The sequence below is a fragment of the Lissotriton helveticus genome, assembly GCF_964261635.1.
Source record: "Lissotriton helveticus chromosome 1_1 unlocalized genomic scaffold, aLisHel1.1 SUPER_1_unloc_61, whole genome shotgun sequence".
Taxonomy (NCBI): Eukaryota; Metazoa; Chordata; class Amphibia; order Caudata; family Salamandridae; genus Lissotriton; species Lissotriton helveticus.
This window is the reverse complement of record NW_027611705.1, coordinates 985,998-1,006,130: the sequence shown is the minus strand read 5'-3', so window position 1 is coordinate 1,006,130 and position 20,133 is coordinate 985,998. Positions and strand designations below refer to the sequence as shown.

Here is a 20,133-nt window from a genome sequence, read left to right as displayed (position 1 = left end):
TATCAAAACATGTCGTGTAAGGTGTCATACGCTTTGGAATACCATCCCCTCGCCAGTTCTGGCGACGGGGATGGCATTCCACCCCTCTAGAGGGGTAAGACATGTTACTTCACTTTAATGCGGTTGATTTCTCCAAAGGCCTTAAGATCCACAAAATGGATGCCTCTGCCACAGACAAATGTCTGGACCCCTGGAGCTGACCGAAACCCAGTCAAGGGGGTCCTGGACAAAGGGTTTCCTGTCACAGGAGGGTGTCACCGCCCTCCAGACAGGAGATAGTGTATTGTAGCAGGGAGGTTTGAAAGAAACCAGACACTGCCTGGGGCGCACAAGGCTGCCCCTTGCATAATCCGGCCAAACCGGTTCTGGGGCACTCCAGCCCTCGTGCCAGGGCGGCCTGGATCAAAGGAAGGGGGTGTATCCACCCACTTCCTGGGTCCCACCCATAGGAGGGGACCTAGCAGGTAATCACGCCCACCAGATTCGAATAAGAGTGGGAGCAGTGCCAATGCACATCAGATTTCCTGGAAGAAACATTTGAAACGATATTCTGGACCCTTCGCCCTCCATCTCAACGTGGAAGCCCGAAGAATCTCCCTTGTGGTCAAGGAGTGACCACCCTGCAGCAGCAGGCACCATCCAGCCCTCGACGTCTACTTAGTTGCAGTTCCCGCCGGAACTCGAGCGACTGAGATCGACGAGATCAAGCCTGCCCAGCTTCTAACAGCCCGATCCACAGTCCCTGCAAAGCTGAGACCCGTGGAGGCGACCGGAAGCGTGGGGCACGCCATCTTGAAGTGACCACGAGACGCTGACCGTGCAGCCCACGAGTGACCCTCGAAGCTGTACACCGGGGTTTGAGAAGCCCCCACCCTGAGCTACTCCTGAGCCGAAGTTCAGCCCTCCACACTCGACGAGTGCTGCGTGGGGCCCTTTGGCACGATTTGGCTCAACGCGTTGGCCCGGTCACTTGCCAGCTGGCTTGTGGTCCCTGTGCCGACGAACTACAAAAGAAGACTCGTGATTCTGGTTGCTCCAGATCCACACCAGCTCCCCTGAAAGGGAGCCCCGACTCTGACCTTCCTGGTCCGAGTGAGACGCCATCTTCCAATCCCGCGTGGATTGCTCTTACCAAGGCTTGTTTGCTCCAAACCGGAAGCCGACTGCACCGACGGTGAGAGCCTGCGTGGGACAGATCGTGACCTGCTCCTGGACGTCGCAGATGCCCCAGAGCCCACGTGACAGCGAAGAGAAGCGCCTCGACGACCACCTGATTGCGCCCGACATTGCCTGGTTCCGTCCTGGTTCCACCCTGGTCACTGCTGAGTGACCCAGACTCTGTCCCCTCTGCTTTCAGGTACTCTACAACTTGAGTCCACCCTTGGACTCCACCGGACACTTCGTCTTCACCCTGCCTGCAGCCCTTTCAGCTTCAAGCACCAAGAGCCTGCGTGTCAAAACCCGACGCCACTTCGACCCTGTGCACCCACTTCCTGTGGGTGAGGTAACTTTGCTCCGCCGGTGTTCCCACACTGGTGCACACCTCTAGGGTCTGTGTGTTAAGTTTTGTTCCTCTAGGTTCAGCGGAAGTGTCCTTAAACTTTAACTATTTGACTTTTACGCACCATTGGTTAACATTGGTGCATGCGTGCGCTTTCCGCACATCTCCCGAATCCCGAGGGCCATTCCCGACTTCAGCATTGCTTGTCCTGACTGCTCCCAGCGATTCCCTAGGCCCTAGGCCTAACCACTGTTCGAGTGGCCTCTCTTATACCACTTGTTTAGTATATGGTTTGAGTGGCCCCCTGCCCTCATCCATAATTGTGCAACTTTGTATGTTTAAACAGTGCTTTTGATTTAACGCTTGTGCCCCTTTATTCATAAAGAATACTGGGGATTGTTTTTAGTAATAAACACATATATTTTTATAATATATACTTGTGTGGTGTCCTTTCATTTGGTATTACAGGATTGTATGTGGTAAAACAGCTCGCTTAACACGACCTCTTAAGTTAAGCCTTTAGGCTGCTTAGTCCATGCTACCCCTAGGATAGCTTGTCTAATAAGGTTGACTTACAACCAGACACCATAAGGGGATTGTTTGGTCAGGTAGTAGGTGGTTCCAGAATTGGAAACATCCCCTACCAGGCCAACTTCTCACATTGAGGCAGGTTTGAACGCTGAAATTGTTCTAACAGCCCGTGTTTTTAAAAGGTGTATTCCTAGAGTTAATATCTCTACATTTAGTTTTCTCTTGCTTATATGCCACGATAAGAGTGAACCCGATTTTAGAGTCGGGCTTGTTTAGATAATGTTCAGCATTTATCTCTAAAAGATATTGTGTTTAATCTTCTTAACACTTGCATTGAGCAAAATATGTCTGGATGCAGCCCTGTAACACCTGTCGAAATGTTTGTAGCAGATAATAGTCTTTTGGTTATAGCCTCTCCGGCAGCAACTTATTTTGTGATTGAAGTTTTTCTCAAATCTATTTGTATAGGTTCTCAGCAATGCAGTGATAAGGCGTTAGTCTGATATTTAATGATTAAACTGAGAAGTACCTTTTTGCACTGGCGTAATGGCAGTAACTGAGAGCATTAGAACATGCACAGTAATATTGTAGCTCATCAGTCACAGAACATCAGTTCCTTTTACCCGTTCTGTGTTTAGTGTACGGTTAAGGATTGTAGTTATGAAGACGAGGATTTATTTACATTAGCTATAGCGCAACGGTGCTCATTTAATCTATTTTGATATTTAACAGTTTTACATATCATTCCTGCACAACAGATAAGGTTGAGGCGATTTACATAGAATTACAGAACAGTACACAATAAAAAGGAAACAATCTGAGATGGTCATGAACAACACAATAAAGTGGTGAATTTTTAAGGTTTTCGCCAGAGTGAGCAGAGTGGGTCGAGGTGTTCTATCCCGAGGCAGATAGACTCAAACTTGCGTAACTGGTTAAAAACAGTTGTTGAACAAAGGTGATTTTTCAATCTTTTGGTTGTTGGTTGTTAGCGTGTCAGCTTCGGAGTCTTCTATCAGTGTCTTTTCTTTGATGGTTTGCAGAAGAAACCTTTTGTTATATCTTTCTTTTATGCAGTGTGTGCTTCCTCTCTGGAATTACATGATGCTTTAGATCATGCGTGCTTTAGATGAACGTTATTCTGTCATGCTGAGGCAATTTGTCTTTCTGATAATATTTCAGATGAGGATGTTGTGATTGGCTGGCACTATTTCTGATGCTGTGTGGACAGATATGACTTTGTTCTGGGTTAACGAAATGCAAAATTAGAGACTTCACTTACAGGTATAGTACTTTCCTCAGCTCCCACTTCCTCGCCACACCTAGATTTTGGAAATTGTTTAAACTTAGAATGCTGGATGTCCTTCGGTTTTTCAAAATAATCCTTCTTATGGCACTAACATTCAGTTGGCTGGTGCTAAATCTTGCTTTCTTCGTCCGTAATTTCAATCACCTATAGTATTAAAATTAAATAGTTAATACATGTAAATATCCCAAAAATAATTTACAAGCCATATCAAAGCAGAATTGCAGAATTTTGAAAGTGTTGAGCTGTTCTTCAGACAGAGCAGAGTGTAGAATGGTAGCATGAGAGTACTTGGATGTAGGAGTGAGGAATTGTAGAATGTCCAACATTTCATTAAGCTCGGAAAGGATGCATGTACCCTATGGACTTGTAACATAGTATCCCAAAAGCAGACATTAAAGTCATATGGACTGGCACCAAAAAGATATTTAAAATAGAATTCTAATAATTAATTTTTAATGTAGATTTCTAGGATGGGAATTTCCCCTCCACGGACAACAGGCATTTCGCCCTACCCTGAGTTACCACCTACTTGTATCTGGTAACCTGACTTTTGAGCTCTGGCCTCTGCCGCAAGCAAATCTATTGTGTGTTGTGAGGACTATGCCTAGACCTATCCCTCAACTATGGTCCAGAGTATGAATCAAGGGCAATGAAATTAAGGAGTACGTTCATGTGTTGATTTTATTCCACCTGATTATCAGTTGTTAGGCTTTTGTGCAGAAAAACAGGACACCATTTTTTTCCAGACAGAAAAATTAGACTGAAAAGACCCACAAGACTCTGGGTGCAGCAGAAGCAGCCAAGACTTATGCTGTTTTTCTTACTAACTGGGGGAAACACACAATTCTTCCCTCTGTTAGAAATATCTTTCCCCTTCCCTCCCCTGCTTCGCCCATCTCCCCCCCAACCAACCACATGCATAAAACAAGTGGTAAGTAAAAGCAGAAAAACACTATGAAATAGTGAATGGCATGTGGTTTGACAGGCAGAAGAATATCAGACCATTCGCTGGTGGAGGTGCAACTCGATGGTCCGGTTGGTATGAATTAGGTGACTAAAAACGGTTCTGACATTTGCAGGTGGTTCACGCTCTGCAAGGTAACATCTGGGAAGGGGGGGGGGAAGTTGCCTGATGCATCCCCACTGGAGGACCAGCTGCTAACTAATCCCCTGACTGAAAAAGCAATCTCAACCATCTATAGGAAGTTGATCTACAATATGTGTTGTAGTAATGTGGCTCACTGGTTAGAGGCGGCAGACCCAGAAGCAGAGGACGGCCCGGGACCAGGGTTCAATTCCCAACGCGGCAGGGTCGTGGACAAGGGTCAGCGGACTCGATAATTCTCGCTTCGGTGCCTACTCTAACCAGGGGTCTCACTCGGCAACTCTGGGCATTAGCTTGCCTCATCTCCACAACGTCCCCATCAATGCCGGGGATGCCTGGCTTCACCTTGGGGATACCCAGGAGGGACCATCCCACAGGGAAAGCCAGGACGGGTTCCCCAGCGGTATACAGCGCCAGGACGCCGCTCGGCAACAGTGCGCTTTACAAGTATACATTACATTACATTACACCACGCTTGTGAAGGAGTACCCTGCTCACCAAAGTCTAAATCAAGACCTTCATCTTGTCTGTGCTATGCATGTATCTCTAGGTCCGCTTCATTATGTCCATCAGTCTTTCTATGATGTACCTGTTATTGCGGCGTGTGTGTTTAGTACAGGTTTAATCTTACGGTGTGTGTGGGGGTTTATTTGAACCCTGTGGTTTAATCTGCACTTGTTGCTTATGCGGTGTTATGTGGTGTTGTCACACCCTTGTAATTATAACAAGCATTTGCAATGCAATAGGTCTTGCATTAGGAAAGTTTGAGCTATTGGTATTGTAAATGACACATTTTTTATTTATGTGTTGGTTTTGAAAATAGCGAAATTAATAGCTATGTCATTTACAATGCCAATAGTTTTAACTTTCGCAAATGTGACACCTATAGCATTTGTAATGCAATATGTGTTGTATTTACGTGACTTAGATTATTGATGTTACAAATAACAATGGCTTTTAATTTTTTTAAATAATTAATACTTAAGTAAAAGTTATTGTAATTTATAATGGCAATTGCTTAAACTTTTGTAAATAATTTTATTGTGACGAAAATCCAAGAACAGAAGTGAAATATTAACATCTTTTTGTGACATTTGTAATAAAGCTTGAAACATTGAGAGAACATATTTGAACTAGTTGTTGAATTGTTGCACAGATTGCTGCTGTGGTGGCGCTGAGTGATGTTTTGGTGGCGCTGAGTGATGCTGTCGCGTTCAGTGATACTGTGGTAGCGCATAGTGATGTTGGGGTGCCCCTGAGTGATGCTGTGGTGATGCGACAGACAGACAGAGGGAGGGAGGGCGACAGACAGAGTGAGGGCGACAGACAGAGTGAGGGCGACAGTCATGTCAAAGTCATTAGATATGGTCCAAACTCCAGACAATCAGGCGACAGCACCCTCTGGAACCTTCACCTCAGAGGCTCAGGCTCTCCAATTTTTTAGCACAAGTGTGGCATAAGAGCCAAGGAGAAGAGGGGAGCCTCTGAGGGGAGGTGGGTGAGTCACATGTGAATCTATGAAAGATATCAATACTGGAGAAGCACAGTTTTCAGGTAAGTAACTTATGTTCTTCTCCAGTATTGGGGTATCTTTCATAGATTCACATGCTTGAATCAGAGAAGATAGGAGTAATTCGAGAACTGTGCATAGTAAGCCATACGTACATTGTAAACAGAGTACGAGAGAATACATATACGTATATTACAGTATAGCAGTAAACATGGGCACATCTGCAAAAAGCAGAAATATATACATGTATACAATGTGTGCAGGAGGAGGTAAGAAACAGAGGCTCACCTTACTTAAAAAGATTACGTAGCACCGCTTGCCCAACAGCTGTGTCAGCATTGTTGGCAGCTTCCATACAGTAGTGCTTGGTTGCAGCTCTGCAAATCTGATGAAGAGGCACACCAGCAAAGAGAGAAGTAGAAGAGGAGACTGCTCTAGTAGAGTGCGCTTTAATCGTTGCTTGAAGTGTCTTGCCTGCTTGCTGATTGCAAAAGGAAATTGCTCTAGATATCCAACGTGCAATAGTCTGTTTAGCAACTGGAGGTTCTGTACGCATCCTGCCGTAGGCTATGAAGAGCTGATCAGTTTTACGGATACTGGTTGTTCTTTGCAAATAAAATGTCAAACATCTCTTAACATCTAGAGAATGTAAAGTCTTTCCTGCTGGCAACTGTGGATTAGGGGAAAAAGTCTTCAAGATGACTGGCTCATTCAGGTGGAAATCAGAAGGAACTTTAGGAATTAAGGCCGTATTAGTGCGGAGCACCACAGCGTCTTTGGTGAATTGAAGAAAAGGTGGTTTGATAGTAAAAGCTTGTATCTCGCTGACTTGAAGTAAGAGCTAAAAGCAGCGAGGTCTTCCAGGAGATGAATTTAAGATCAGCAATACGAATGGGCTCAAATGGGGACTTCATGAGTTGTGCCAACACAATGTTCAGATGCCAAGGAGGAGGCGGGCGTCGATTGGAGGGAACATCTGAAATAAGCCTTTGAAAAATTGTTGAATAATTCTTGAAGAATAAAGAGAATTGGAGCCATTGTGCTGGAATCTGGAAACTGCATCCAGAAAAACCTTCAGGGTAGAGTGAGAGTGGACGGATTTTGCTAATTGTAAGATAAAAGGCAGAAGCTGCTCTGGCGTAGAGGGAACAGGGTGAACATTTATTTATTTTTTAAAGTTAGCAACTGACACCCTATGGGTAACCTGGCGCTGTGATACAGGCGACTAGATTAGGGCCGAGAGACTGTGTCCCCTGTCAGGAAGGAGTTAGCAGGATGCCAAGGAGCCTACTCGAGGGTAGAGCCAGGTTTTTAACCTTTTTCTAAACTGCAGGATGTTGTCCATTTGTCTTGTATCAAATGGAAGAGTATTCCAAAGGCAGGTCTCCGACGCACTGAAGGCCCTACCTCCTGATTTGACTTTCCTAACTCTAGGCACACTCACCAGATTAGCCGATGAGGAGCGCAGTGCTCATGAAGGGACATACCATGTCAGTTTCTCCTACAGAGATTTGGGCCCTTGACCATGTGGAGCCTTAAATACTATACATAATACCTTAAATCGTATCCTCTGCAAGACTGGCAGCCAGTGTAAATCTGAGAGTGCCCGGGAGGCGGAGGAGTGGCGTGGTTGCACTAGTACCATTTTGGCCACCATGGTCTGTACTCTCTGCAATCTCTCAATCAGATATTGCGGGGATTCTAGTAACAGGGCATCACAATAGTCCAGCTTACTGAGGATGGTGCTCCGGACTATCATCGCTCTGTTCTGTAAGAGAACATCGGAAGGATTTTCTGAAATGATCTGATCAGAGTAAAACCACTTCCAGCTGTTTTGTTGACAGTTTTCTAATGTCAATTTGTTGTCAACCATGACTCCCAGATTATGTACCACGCTACTGGGAGCCAATGGAGTAGCAGGGGATGTTGGCCAAAACTCAAGCGGAAGTTTAGGAGGGATTCTATCTACTGCACAGTGTAGAATCTCTGTCTTCTCAGAGTTAAACTGAAGAATTTGAAGCTTCACACCAAAGATAGAACCGTTTCCACTTGAGTTTGTAGGTTTTGATAGTGGAGGGTGCTCTAGCGTTAGTGAGGACCTCCCTGCAGTCTGGAGGAATAATCAAATTAGAAAACTCATAGTGCTCATGCACCAGTAGGATTCGGATGGCAGATCAGGCCATGGTTCATAGTAAGAAGATTCGAAATTGGGCGCAGCCAAATTGGATTGCACTCCGACAGAAGGAGGAGCTCCGTAAAACAGAACTGGCGAGGCCATCTGGGGGCTATGAGAAGAATGCCGCAGGGTTCTTTCTGCATTTTCCAAAGTACCCTTGCGACTAGAGGAATCAGTGGAAAAGAGTGAGCATATATTTTTGACCAGTTCATCAAAAACGCATTTCTGCACGATTCTGAGTGGGGAAGCCAACTTGCATAGAATGGGCATTTGCGGTTCAGGTTGGTCACCAATAAATACAGATTGGGGTGTCCGCAAAGCTGAAAGATGCGGTCCAGCGTCGGCTGATGAAGTTCCCACTAGTGGTTTGACGAGACCGACCTGCTCAGGGAGGTCGCTAGAAGGTTGGACACCCCCGGAACATGCACTGCTGTGATCTGATGTTGAATCGCCCAATCCCAAATTTGCTGAGCTTGTAGGGATAGCAAAGTGTATCTCGTGCCCCCTTGTTTGGTCGAATAATGCATTCTTTTTTCTTTTTTTTAAACAGATTTTTATTGAGTGCATAATAAGCAAATATTCTGTAATACTCTGTCACCCAGAGTCAATCACCATCATCATGAAAGTTGAACACATATGCAGTCATTTTCTCGTGTTACATTATAAGGAGATGAAAAGAAAATGCAATGCAAGGATACAACAAACTGGTCCCTCCCCTCCATCCCCCCACCACCCGTAACTCCCTCCCCCTCCCTATGCGCTGCTGCCTGCTCAACTGGGTAATGCACTTCCAGTGCACAGTGTGGTACTGCCACTGATCATTGTTCAGTAGTGCCAAGGTAGTCCGGCTACATTCGAGGCTGCTCCGTGGTGTCATCGGGAGGCGGGTCCAGTTCCAGACCACGATAGTCCGCCCACCGCTTCCACACCCTGTAATGTTTGAGCGGGCACCCCCTGGCCACAAATACAGGCTGCTCCATCCCCATGCAGAAGTCCATGCCCCGCTTCCATGCCGCCAGAGAGGGAGCCTGGGGCGCTTTCCACGAACGCGCAATGTCTCGTTTCGCCAAGGTTAAGCCCAAGAGGAGCAAGTGGCGCTTGTACCTGTTGCCTCCCACCCCGGCCATAACATGTAGCAGAGTCAGTTTAGGGTCCCTCTGAAGTACCTAGGCTAGAACCTCATCCAAGCACCGAAGCACTCCCGTCCAAAATCTCTGCAACGCTCTGCATTCCCACACTGTATGAAGCAGCGTTCCAACCTCTGTCCCACACCTGAGGCAATCCGGGGACGCAATCAGCCCCGCCTTCCATAAGCGCTGCCTAGTGTAGTATGTGCGGTGTAGGTACCTAAATTGTATGAGTCGCAGGCGCGTGGATATTGCAGCTCCCCTTGGGCTCTCCAGTGCCTCCACCCAATCCTCCTCATCCATGTCCCCAACATCCTGTTCCCATATTGTTCTAAGGTGCTGCAGGTCTGTGGTACAGTGTCGGACTACGGTCTGATAAATTCGGGACAGTTTCTTGTCAGGTAGCTCCCCCATGAATAGTTTTGCCTCTATCGGGCTAAATTCAGGCAGGTCATCCAACCCCACTATATATGGTGTCAAAGCATGTTGGAATTGAAGATATTTATAGAACTGGGTTCTCGGCATCGCGTATCCTACGCGCAGGTCATCGAAGGACTTGAGCACACCCCTTGACACAACATCGCCTAAGGTGGAGATGCCGATCGCATCCCATCCCCGAAAGCCCGGCAAGGTGTCCAACTGAGGAAAGCGGCCATTATGCAAAAGTGGGGTCTCCCGGGTTAACACATTCCACCAACCCATTCTACTTAGCGTCTGCCTCCACGTTTGAAAGACCACCTGCGTGGCTGATGGCAAAGCCTTCCTGAGCGGCGCTGAGTATAGAAGCGTATGGACGGACGCGGTACCCATCAAAGCCCTCTCCACCGCGAAGGCGGGGTCACTCCTGTCGGTATACCACCAGTCATTCAGGACCAACAGGTGGGATGCCTGGTAATAGGAAAGAACATCGGAGGTAGCCAGGCCCCAGTATAGGTTGACCGGAAGCAGGTCCGCAGGGCAACGCGCGCCGTGCCCCCCTCCCATAGAAAGCGGCTGAGCGCCGAGTTAAGGCGCCGAAACCAACTCTGCGCAATCAGGACTGGGTGATTCGGCAGCTGGTATATCAAACGTGGGAGAGCCACCATCTTAAAAATGGCCGACCTACCATGTATGGAGAGTGGCATTCTGGACCAGACTTTAAAATCGTCTCGGGTGCGCTCCCACACCGGGGTGATGTTACGTTCCATAGCAACAATGGCGTCCTCCGACAGGAACACCCCCAAGTATTTCATGCCGTCTGAGGCTATTTGAAGCTCCCCCACCCAAGTCCCAACAGGCTGCGAGCCGCCTAGGATCCACAAGGTAGATTTCCGAGGGTTCAAGTACAATCCAGAGGTTTCACCAAAGATTTGCAGGATTCGCAGGAGCCTAGGCCCCGAGCGCTCCAGGTTGGTGAGGAAAAACAGTACGTCATCGGCGTACAGCGCTATTCTGTCAGTCACTCCCCCCGCCCACTGGAAACCCCTGAGCTGAGCGTCTATTCGCACCCACGCCGCAAGGGGCTCCATAGCAAGGGCAAACAGATATGGGGAGAGGGGGCAGCCCTGCCTCGTCCCACTTTCGAGCCGAAAGGAGCGGGAAATCTCCCCCCCCCACCCGTACCGCCGCCGTGAGGTCAGTGTATAGGAGCCTCACATAAGCCAAAAATCTAGGACCCAAGTTGAGACGTCCCAAAAGAGCGAACAAATACGTCCAGCTCAGGGAACCAAACGCCCTATCCATGTCTGCTAAGAACAGTGCAGCCCCCTCCCCCAGCTGTCGCCAGGCCGACACTGCAACCTGCGCCCGTCGTATATTATGACGAGTAGCCCGCTGTGGCTTAAAACTGGCCTGGTCTGGATGCACCAGATCGGTAATGTATGGCTTGAGTCTATTGGCGAGGGCCTTAGCTAGTATCTTGGTCTCTGTGTTGAGCAGAGATATCAGACGGTAGGACGCATGAGCCTCTGGAGGTCGCCCAGGCTTCAAAAAGACCACCACCTCTGCGTGGCTCCAGTTCGGAGGCAGCGAGCCAGTCTCACGTGCCTCCTCTATGACTGGGCGAAAGTGCGGGCCCAACTGAGTCACAAAGTGTTTGAAGAACTCGCTAGGGAACCCATTCGGCCCCGGAGCCTTGCCCGGGTTCAGTTCACCCAGCGCTGTGGCGAGCTCCTCATCCGACAGGGGGCGGTCTAGCACCTCACGAGCCTCATCGGTGACTGCCTTTGGAGGAAGGTCATCTATGAAGCGATGTACCATCTCCACCTCCAAACATTCACGTGGCGCGTAAAGAGCCTCATAATATATGGCGAAACTGTCAGCCAACGCCGCTGGCTCCATGAGGGGCTCCCCATCCATTCCCACTAATTGGGGCAGTGGCTGGGCGTGCATGACGCCCTGGCACAGGCGATGTAGCATTTTACTGGACTTATCGCCCCACTGATAGATACGACTACGCGTGGCTAGCCATGCCTGCTTGGCCTCATCTAAGATAGGGGTAGATAGACTAAAAAATAGTAAACAATTTACACCCTACAATATTTCTTTGCTAGAACGTCAAGCACTTGAGAATTTGAAAAAGGATACCTCTATAATATTCAAACCAGCTGACAAGGGGGGAGGAATAGTAATACAGGAAAGGACTGATTACGAGGCTGAAGTGAATAAACAAATCTCTGAAGAAAAGCATTACAAAAAACTCCACCATAACCCTCTAAATGAAATTCGTGAAAGGATTGTGTCTATTACCAAGGAAGGATTGGATCAGGGATTTCTGACCAAAAAAGAATTTGAATTTCTAAATTCCACTAATCCTAGAACCCCTGTCCTCTATACTCTCCCTAAAGTACATAAGAGTACAACACAACCACCTGGGAGACCGATCCTATCAGGATGTGGCTCGATTTTAGAGCCTATTGGCAAGTATATTGATTTTTTTATAAGAGACTATGTGCCCCTACAAGCAAGTTATGTTCGTGACACAATGCACATGATAAACTTAATAGAAGACCGAGCGTATAACAGAGACACTGATTGGCTAGCAACTCTAGATATATCAGCACTCTACACAAACATCCCTCAAAAAGAAAGCATTGAATGCATACAAGAACTACTTGACTCTCGACAACGACCATTTGATGTTCCCACTTCTTTTATAATTTCCTTATTAGAAGTGGCACTTCAGAGAAACTACTTTGTCTCAAATGGACAATATTATGAGCAATGTGGTGGCATGAGCATGGGAGCAGTTTTTGCTCCAAATTTGGCAAATATCTATATGAACAAAGTAGAAAATGATCTTGTACTGTGTGAGAAGAATCCTTTCTATGCCAGCATTAATTGCTGGTATAGATACATAGACAACATTTTTTTCATTTGGAGAGGGAATGAAGAGGAGTTTAAGAGTTTTGTTTTATATCTGATTACCATTCAAATACATTTGACCTTCACATCTACCATACAGAAAGATACCATCCCATTTCTGGATTTAAACATCCAACATGATGAGAACAAACTATACACATCCCTTCATAGAAAACCCACTGAAAAGAACACTTTACTGTCTTATAAAAGTCAACACCCCAGGGCATTGAGAGATGGATTGCCCTTTGGACAATTCCTGAGGATCCGTCGCAATTGTGCCCGTAGAGAGGATTACCTGAAGGAAGCAGAAATATTGAAGAATAAATTACTCTTAAGAGGTTACCCCAACAAAATAGTCAAACAATCGCTCAAACGTGCCTGGTATTGTCCCCGAGAAGAACTGTTGATCACCAGACCAAAAGCCAAAATGGAGAAAATAGTATGCGTAACGACTTTCGGAACTCATACTAACAAAATCCGGAATAGCATTACGAAGAATTGGGACATCATACAAAGTATTGATCCTACAATTGAGGTGCCCTTGTTTGCGTACAAAAGAGGGAAAAATTTGAAAGATCACTTAGTTAGATCTTCCAATGAAAAGACCACTAAGACAGGGAGCACATTAGACACACTTTGGAATCTTCCACCAATTCTAGGCCACCATCCCTGTGGAAACTGTGTGATCTGTCCATTGACAGAAAAGACAAACATCTTCAAATTTGGAAACTCTGAACATACACTAAAGTTCTTTTCCAATTGCAATACACGCAATGTTGTATACTGCATTTGGTGCCCCTGTGGTCTGCCCTACATTGGACAGACGCAACAACCGGTTAAGGCGAGAATAGGACAGCACCGAAGTCGCATACGAAAGGCAGTTCTGACAGCCCCATTGGTATGCCACTTTCAAGAAAAAAATCACTCTGCAGACCAGTTGAAATGGCAAGTCATAGATATCGCTACTGTACCTGAGAGAGGTGGTGACATTTCACAAATACTGCAACGTCGTGAATGTCACTGGATTGACAGAGTCAATTCCATCAATAATGGGCTCAATTCTGCTGACGAATGGAGAGGATTTGTCTCCAGCTTGACAAATTAATTGTGACCAATTTTTCAACTATACTTCCCTGTACTAACCTGAGGTATAACTATATAATGTAGGGTGGTTTACTGTATGCATGGAAGAATCATTGTTCTGTGACGAGTACATTAATATGATTGGTATAATTTTAATTCTACATATTATGCTGATTTAATCATGCTTAAAACATCTTGTAAATGTGGTAGCACATATTACTGTTATAACTGTTTTGTGCAGCCTTATCCTACCAACAAGTGATAATGACTGTTGTAATTGTAGAAGATAAATGAAGTGGTAATCCATGTTTTTCAGGTTGATATAATTTATGCAATTGCGGTAAAACATCTTTAAATCGACACATAGCCACACTTCATTATCAATGCGTGGCGAGCTGCCTTGTATATTAGTACACATCGCACTATCTCGCGCACCCGCCTCCCATGCATAAACGCTACCTGACAACAATGACGCGCCATGATTACTCCCGCCCTCCTAGATGCGCGCGCACAATCTACGTTATAGACGCGCTGACGCACTGAACCCGGAACTCCACTGTTTACCAAACAGCCGACCGGGAAAGTGCGATCGAGCGATTCCGCGTCCATAGAGCAGGTAAGCTCTGAGACACTTTGTCCAATACCACCCTCTCCCGTTATTAGACAACATTCTTACCACATGGCCCTTTTTCACCAGGTATTATCCTGTTTCTCCAACCGCAACCTTAGTGCCAACAGACTGAAATACCACAATCAACCACAGTGGTAAGTGGCCTTACTATTCCATGACTGGCCCAATGGTAACCTTGTCCCACAGCGCTCGTGAATCTTAACCAATGTTTTACCTTTTTCCTCAACAGTGCCCGGCTGGGTACACTGTAAGTCCGATTTAATTTATTTTATCACGCATGGGTTGCGCCACGTCAAGACACTACGAGGTATTACAATCCCCATTTTTTAAGTCCACACAACACTGTAAAATACAGCAACCACACCTATTAACACCCACTCTCACCTTCTCCCTAGATGTCCCCCACTGTCTAGTCCTGACGAGACCTCCATCTAACAGGTCGAAACGCCGTCGACGCTATAGGGAAGGAACCCATTCAGCACAGTGATTTGTGATTTCATGTAGTCACTGTTAGCAATTATTGTATTATATTGCTTGGTCCTTTCCCTGTGTAAAATACCCAAAACGCAAAAACTGTATAGACCCTTTATTATTTGTGTTTGTTCTGGTTTTTTGTTCACAAAATCACTTGGGACGCACTGCACTTTTCACTGTATATACAATCTTTTGTATATGTGTTGCTGTTGTAAATATGGACACTTTTCATGAGTTGAAATATAAGAAGCCCTTCTTATAAATTTTGCATATGTGTGTTTCTTTTTCTGCCAAATCCTTCTCTGTTACAAGTGAATATTGCTTATTTAAGCTGTCAAGTATTGTATATTCTATAAATTCGTATGCCACAGGAACCATTGTTCTTTGGATATACACTTTGCCCTGGTTCCGCTGTGAGTAGGGTTCCCTTGTTTCCCCTTTTCGCATTTGGCCTCATCTAAGAGCACCGCTGAGTATTGCTGCTGAGCTAAGACCAACTGTCTCCTGGCCGCCCCTCCATCCTCCTCTATGCCCCTTCGCTCCAGCGCCTCTAAGTCCGCCTCGCGCCGCACCAGGTCCCTACGCCTCTCCTTGCGCGCAGCCGCACACCATGAGATGTCCACACCGCGCAGCGTGGGCTTCATCGCCTCCCAGAGCATCGCCGTGGTGTCCACTGTGCCCACATTCACTGACAAATAGTGTGCAATCTCACATGTCATATGGGCCCGATATGGTCCCTGCACCAGTTGCCACAGCGACAAACGCCACCTGAACGGCTGCCGGGCTCGACCAGTGTCTAGTATTACGTACACCGGCGAGTGGTCAGACAACGCCCTCGGCAGGACATCAGCGGACAACACTCTATTTACCATGCCTCGGAACAAAAATGCAATCCAGCCTGGAGAAGGAGTCGCGCGCTGCCGAAAAATAAGTATACTCCCTGCGCATGCCATGTTTATGCCTCCACGCGTCCACCCAATCCAAGCCTGTGGCCAAAGCCCGCAACCGGGACGTGTGACTGCCCCCACCCGCCGCTCCACGCTCACCATCCACACTACGCCATCTATCCATTGCAACATCCATTACGTCATTCCAATCCCCACCCACGACGGACAAGGCGTTTGGCATGTCAACCCATAGGGAAAGCAGTTTCTCTACTAGGGGCCATTGTAGCGGTGGTGGGGCATACACACTACCAATGAGGACCGGGTCACCCCTAATCTCACCATGTACAAACACAAATCTACCTTGTGGGTCTGTTCAGGTACATTTATGAATAAATGGGACCCTTCGATGGACGAGGACCGCTACCCCCGCGAACCCCTAGTGAACCCTGAGTGGTATGCATGTACGAACCCATTCCTCTGCAGACACAGGGCTTTGGTACCGAGAAGATGAGTTTCCTGCAGGAGGAGTATATCCGTCCCCCTCCTCTTGGCCCATGTAAAAACAGCCCCCCGCTTCACTTTATCCAACATGCCCCGCACATTCCAGCACAAAAGTCGTGTCCCACCCGGGCCTAACCGCACCCCCTCACCCGCCATAACCTTTGTAGTAGTGCAAATTGTCGCAGCCTCACGCTGCCCAAGCAACCCCGGCACCCACCTGGACAGTCAGCAAGCAGTAGTTTCAGCGCAACCCTACCCCCCCTTCCCTCGCAAACAAACCCCAACTTCCCCCCTCCCACCCCTCACCCCGCACCTGCCAAACGTGGAAGCACCTGTTGTGGTCGGAGCATGATCTCGGCCCCAACTGGGAGCCAAGTACCACCCCCTCCAACTGAACCCCTCGCAGCAGCCCATATAGAACTGGGCCGTCGCCCCCTCCCAACCAACCCTTGTGGGAACACCAGCCTCGACAGTTAAGTGACCGGTCTCTATACATACAGTATTTAAACAAGTTATTAGTCAGGTCTCACATAAGTCAAGGCACATCCCCCTGTGCGTCCTGGGCTCACCCGTCTCGACGCGTGGCTGATATAGATTTCGAGCTGCGGCTTGAGCGTGAACGGCCCCTGCGCTTACGTTGGCTTTCCTGGTCTCCCCCTGCCGGATTACTTGTAGAGGAATCGGACTCTCCTCCCTTTGCTCCGTTGGGCCGAATTTTCAGTCTCATCCGTCCATTGAAAGACCTCCTCTGGGGTGTTGAAGAAGAAGGTGCGAGACTGAAAGATCACCCGCAGCTTTGCAGGATAAAGTAGGGCATATTGTAGCTGCAGACCCCTTAGGCGGGCCTTAGCCGCTGCGAAGGATTGGCGTTGTTGTTGCACTTGCTTGGTGTAATCCGGAAAGATCAAGATATTGGCATTGTCATAAGTCAGCTTGCCCTTCAGCCTCGCCTGCTTTAGAATCACATCCCTGTCTGCATAGTTCAGGAGTTTAGCAATCATGGGGCGCGGGCGCTCGCCAGGCGGCGGCTTCTGAGTCAGCGCCCGATGGGCCCTCTCGATCACAAAGCAGCGTGAGAGAGCCTCAGGTGGAATCCAACTCTCCAGCCATTGTGTAAGGAAGTTTTCAGCATTCCCCTTCTCACAGCCCTCCGGGAAGCCTATAAACCTCAGATTACTACGTCTTGCCCGTCCTTCCGCCTCCTCAGCCCGTTGTACAAGGCCCTTCTGCGTCCTCTCCAGGACCATGACTCTCTTCTTCAAGGACGTAACATCATCTTCCACCTCGGTTATGCGCATTTCTGTACCCGCTATCCGCTCCACAGCATTCCGCAGGTCTTGCCGGAGGAGCGTAACATCTGAGCCCACTGACCCGATTTTGGCATCCAGGACATCCCGAGACTGCGTGATGGCCGCCATTAGCGCCGCATTGTCCGATACCTGCGCCGGAGTACCCTTCGTGCCAGCCGCCTCCGTGAACTTGTCAATGGGCTCCTGCTTACTCTTGCTGCCGTTACCCCTCGTCATGTTGGTTTTTTTTTAAAATATATTTTTATTGCGAAAGTATAAAATAGGCACAAAGTACATGGTCATCGAGACCGCTTATATGTAAAAGATGATAACACGCTGGTGCAAGGATAATACACAGCCAAATATGGCCCACATCCCGGAGGCTGGGCGGCGTAGGAGCAAAGCATGTAAAAAGGAAAGGAAAATTGCATTTGTGCTCTGAGGATACGAAACTATTATTACATTCGCTAATTTTCTTATTTTGCATTCTTATTTTATGTAACATTTTAACAATAACCAAAACCCCAAATATGGCATCATTAGTACAGAGTCGAACGAAGTAGGTCATATATGTGGGGCCCAGCTAAGGCACAGTCATTATAATGTAGTATGGACCTATGGGGATCACAGCTGTGTACAAGCATACATATCAAGGAATATCGGTGCGGCTACGGAGGGTCTTTACACTGGATCCAAGCTCCCCACATCAGCCTCCTCCCCAGCACAGTCAGACTCCGAGTCAGCGGGAGTAAATAACTCAGCGCTGGTGGCATCCGAATCATCTTCCGCCAGCCCCTCCATGCACAACGCCCTCCATGCAAGCAGATCATCCTGCAGCTTCCCATCCCTGCGAGTGCCTTGCATGTGCGTCTCCTCAGCCAAGGCCCATTCTCTTGCATCCCTCAGCCAAAGGGAAATCTCGGGTGCCCTCTGACCCATCCAAGTGATATCCACGCGCCTCCTTGCCAGAACCAGCAAGAGTTGCAAGAATTTATAAGACAGCTTCTTCTTTCTGGGCTTGGGTACCAGCGCCAGGAGGCAGTGGATTGGGTCTAAAAGAAGCCTGATTTGTGTGGCCCGGGCAATGTGGGCCACCGCTTTCCGCCAAAAGTCCTGAACCAGAGGGCACACCCATGCCAAGTGCAGGAAACCCACCCTCTGCGCTCCACACCTCGGGCAAGTGTGCCGTCTATCCGCCAATATGCGATGCAGGGAGACAGGGGTCATATAGGTTCGATGGACAAAGTTAAAATGTATAAGTTTAAAACGCGCATTGCAGGAGACCTTACGGGTCAAAAGCCCGATCCGTTTCCGTTGGTCAGGTTCCAGTTCCACCCCTAAGTCCGTCTCCCAAGCCACCCAAGTTGGTGCCATCGGGGGGGTTGAGTCCCGGCGCATGGCCGAGTAGAGAAGGGAGACTAACCGTTTGCCTCTTCCACAGGATAAAATGATGTCGAGAGTATATGTGAGTGGAGGCGCCTCCGGATATTGGGGCCATGTTGTCCTGGCCACGTCTTGGAGGCTTCTGTAGTGGAGGTATTGCCCCCCTCTTAGCTCAAAGGACTCCATGGCACGTTCAAAGGACAGGAAGGAGTCGTCCGGATAGAGGTCCGCTAGTGTCTCACATCCGCCAGAGCGCCACTCCCGGTAGGACATATTCTCTTCCAACCGGAGCATCGGGGCCAAGATCCATATTGGGAGCTCCCTATGAAACGGTGCCCGTCTCTACACCCTTTCGACAAACCGCTGCCAAATTCTGGCTGTGTGGCGCACCACATATGGTAGAGTGTTATCGGCGCCGCGGCCCTGCATCAAAGCCTCCCGTAGGACCCTTTTATTTGCCGTACCAGCCAGCAGCGCCAGTTCCCAATTTTCCTCTTCAGCAAACCACCTTGCGGCTGGGAGAAGCTGCGCCGCATAATAATATAGGTCAAATCTCGGGCCTCGAGGCCTCCTTCTTCCCAAGACCGCGTTACCGTGCGCAAAGCTACCCTGCTGCGCCCACCCGCCCAGAGTAGGGAGGTGAGGAGCGAGTCCAACGTGCGAAACACTCGGAGAGGTAACGGACATAGGGTGTTCTGTAACACATATAGGATCCTAGGGAGCATCACCATTTTGGCGATCGCCAACCGTCCCATGAGAGAAAGAGGAAGTGTATTCCAAAAGGTAACAGATTTGTGGAGGGCTTTGAGTACCCTGTCTACATTGTGAGTCAGTAGGGCCTCATCAGATGTGGCCACCTGGATGCCAAGATATCGGAACGCCTCTTGCTCACAACGGAGGCCCAGATAGGGCATATCCATGCCCGGGTCCGGGACACAGCCCGTCAGCGGAAAAAACAGGGATCTGTTAAGATTAATACGCAACCCAGAGGCTGCACCAAAGCGGTCCAGAATCAGCATCAAGACGGGGAGGGCCTCAGAGGGGGAGGTCAGATAGAAGAGCGCATCATCTGCGTAGAAGGAGACCACATTAGTAGTGTCACCCACAGCTATCCCCCAGTGCTGTAGTTCAGTGTGGGCGGAAACGGCAAGGGGCTCAATTGCGAGAGCGAAGAGGAGAGGGGAGAGAGGACAACCCTGCTGGGTGCCTCTCTCCAATGACCACTCCTCCGAACGGGCCGATCCCAACCGCACTCTGGCCCGGGGAGCTCCATAGAGCACTCGG

General features: G+C 48.3%; 1 long non-coding RNA gene across 1 annotated transcript in view; it reads right to left on the bottom strand.

Moving 5' to 3' along the window:
* Positions 1-2,744: 2,744 nt before the first annotated feature.
* The window catches only part of LOC144806313 (uncharacterized), a 396,943-nt gene continuing 379,554 nt past the window's right edge, over positions 2,745-20,133 (bottom strand). Inside the window, exon 4 of the long non-coding RNA XR_013605760.1 lies at positions 2,745-3,485. This is a non-coding gene — a long non-coding RNA (uncharacterized LOC144806313). The remainder of the gene's footprint in view (positions 3,486-20,133) is intronic.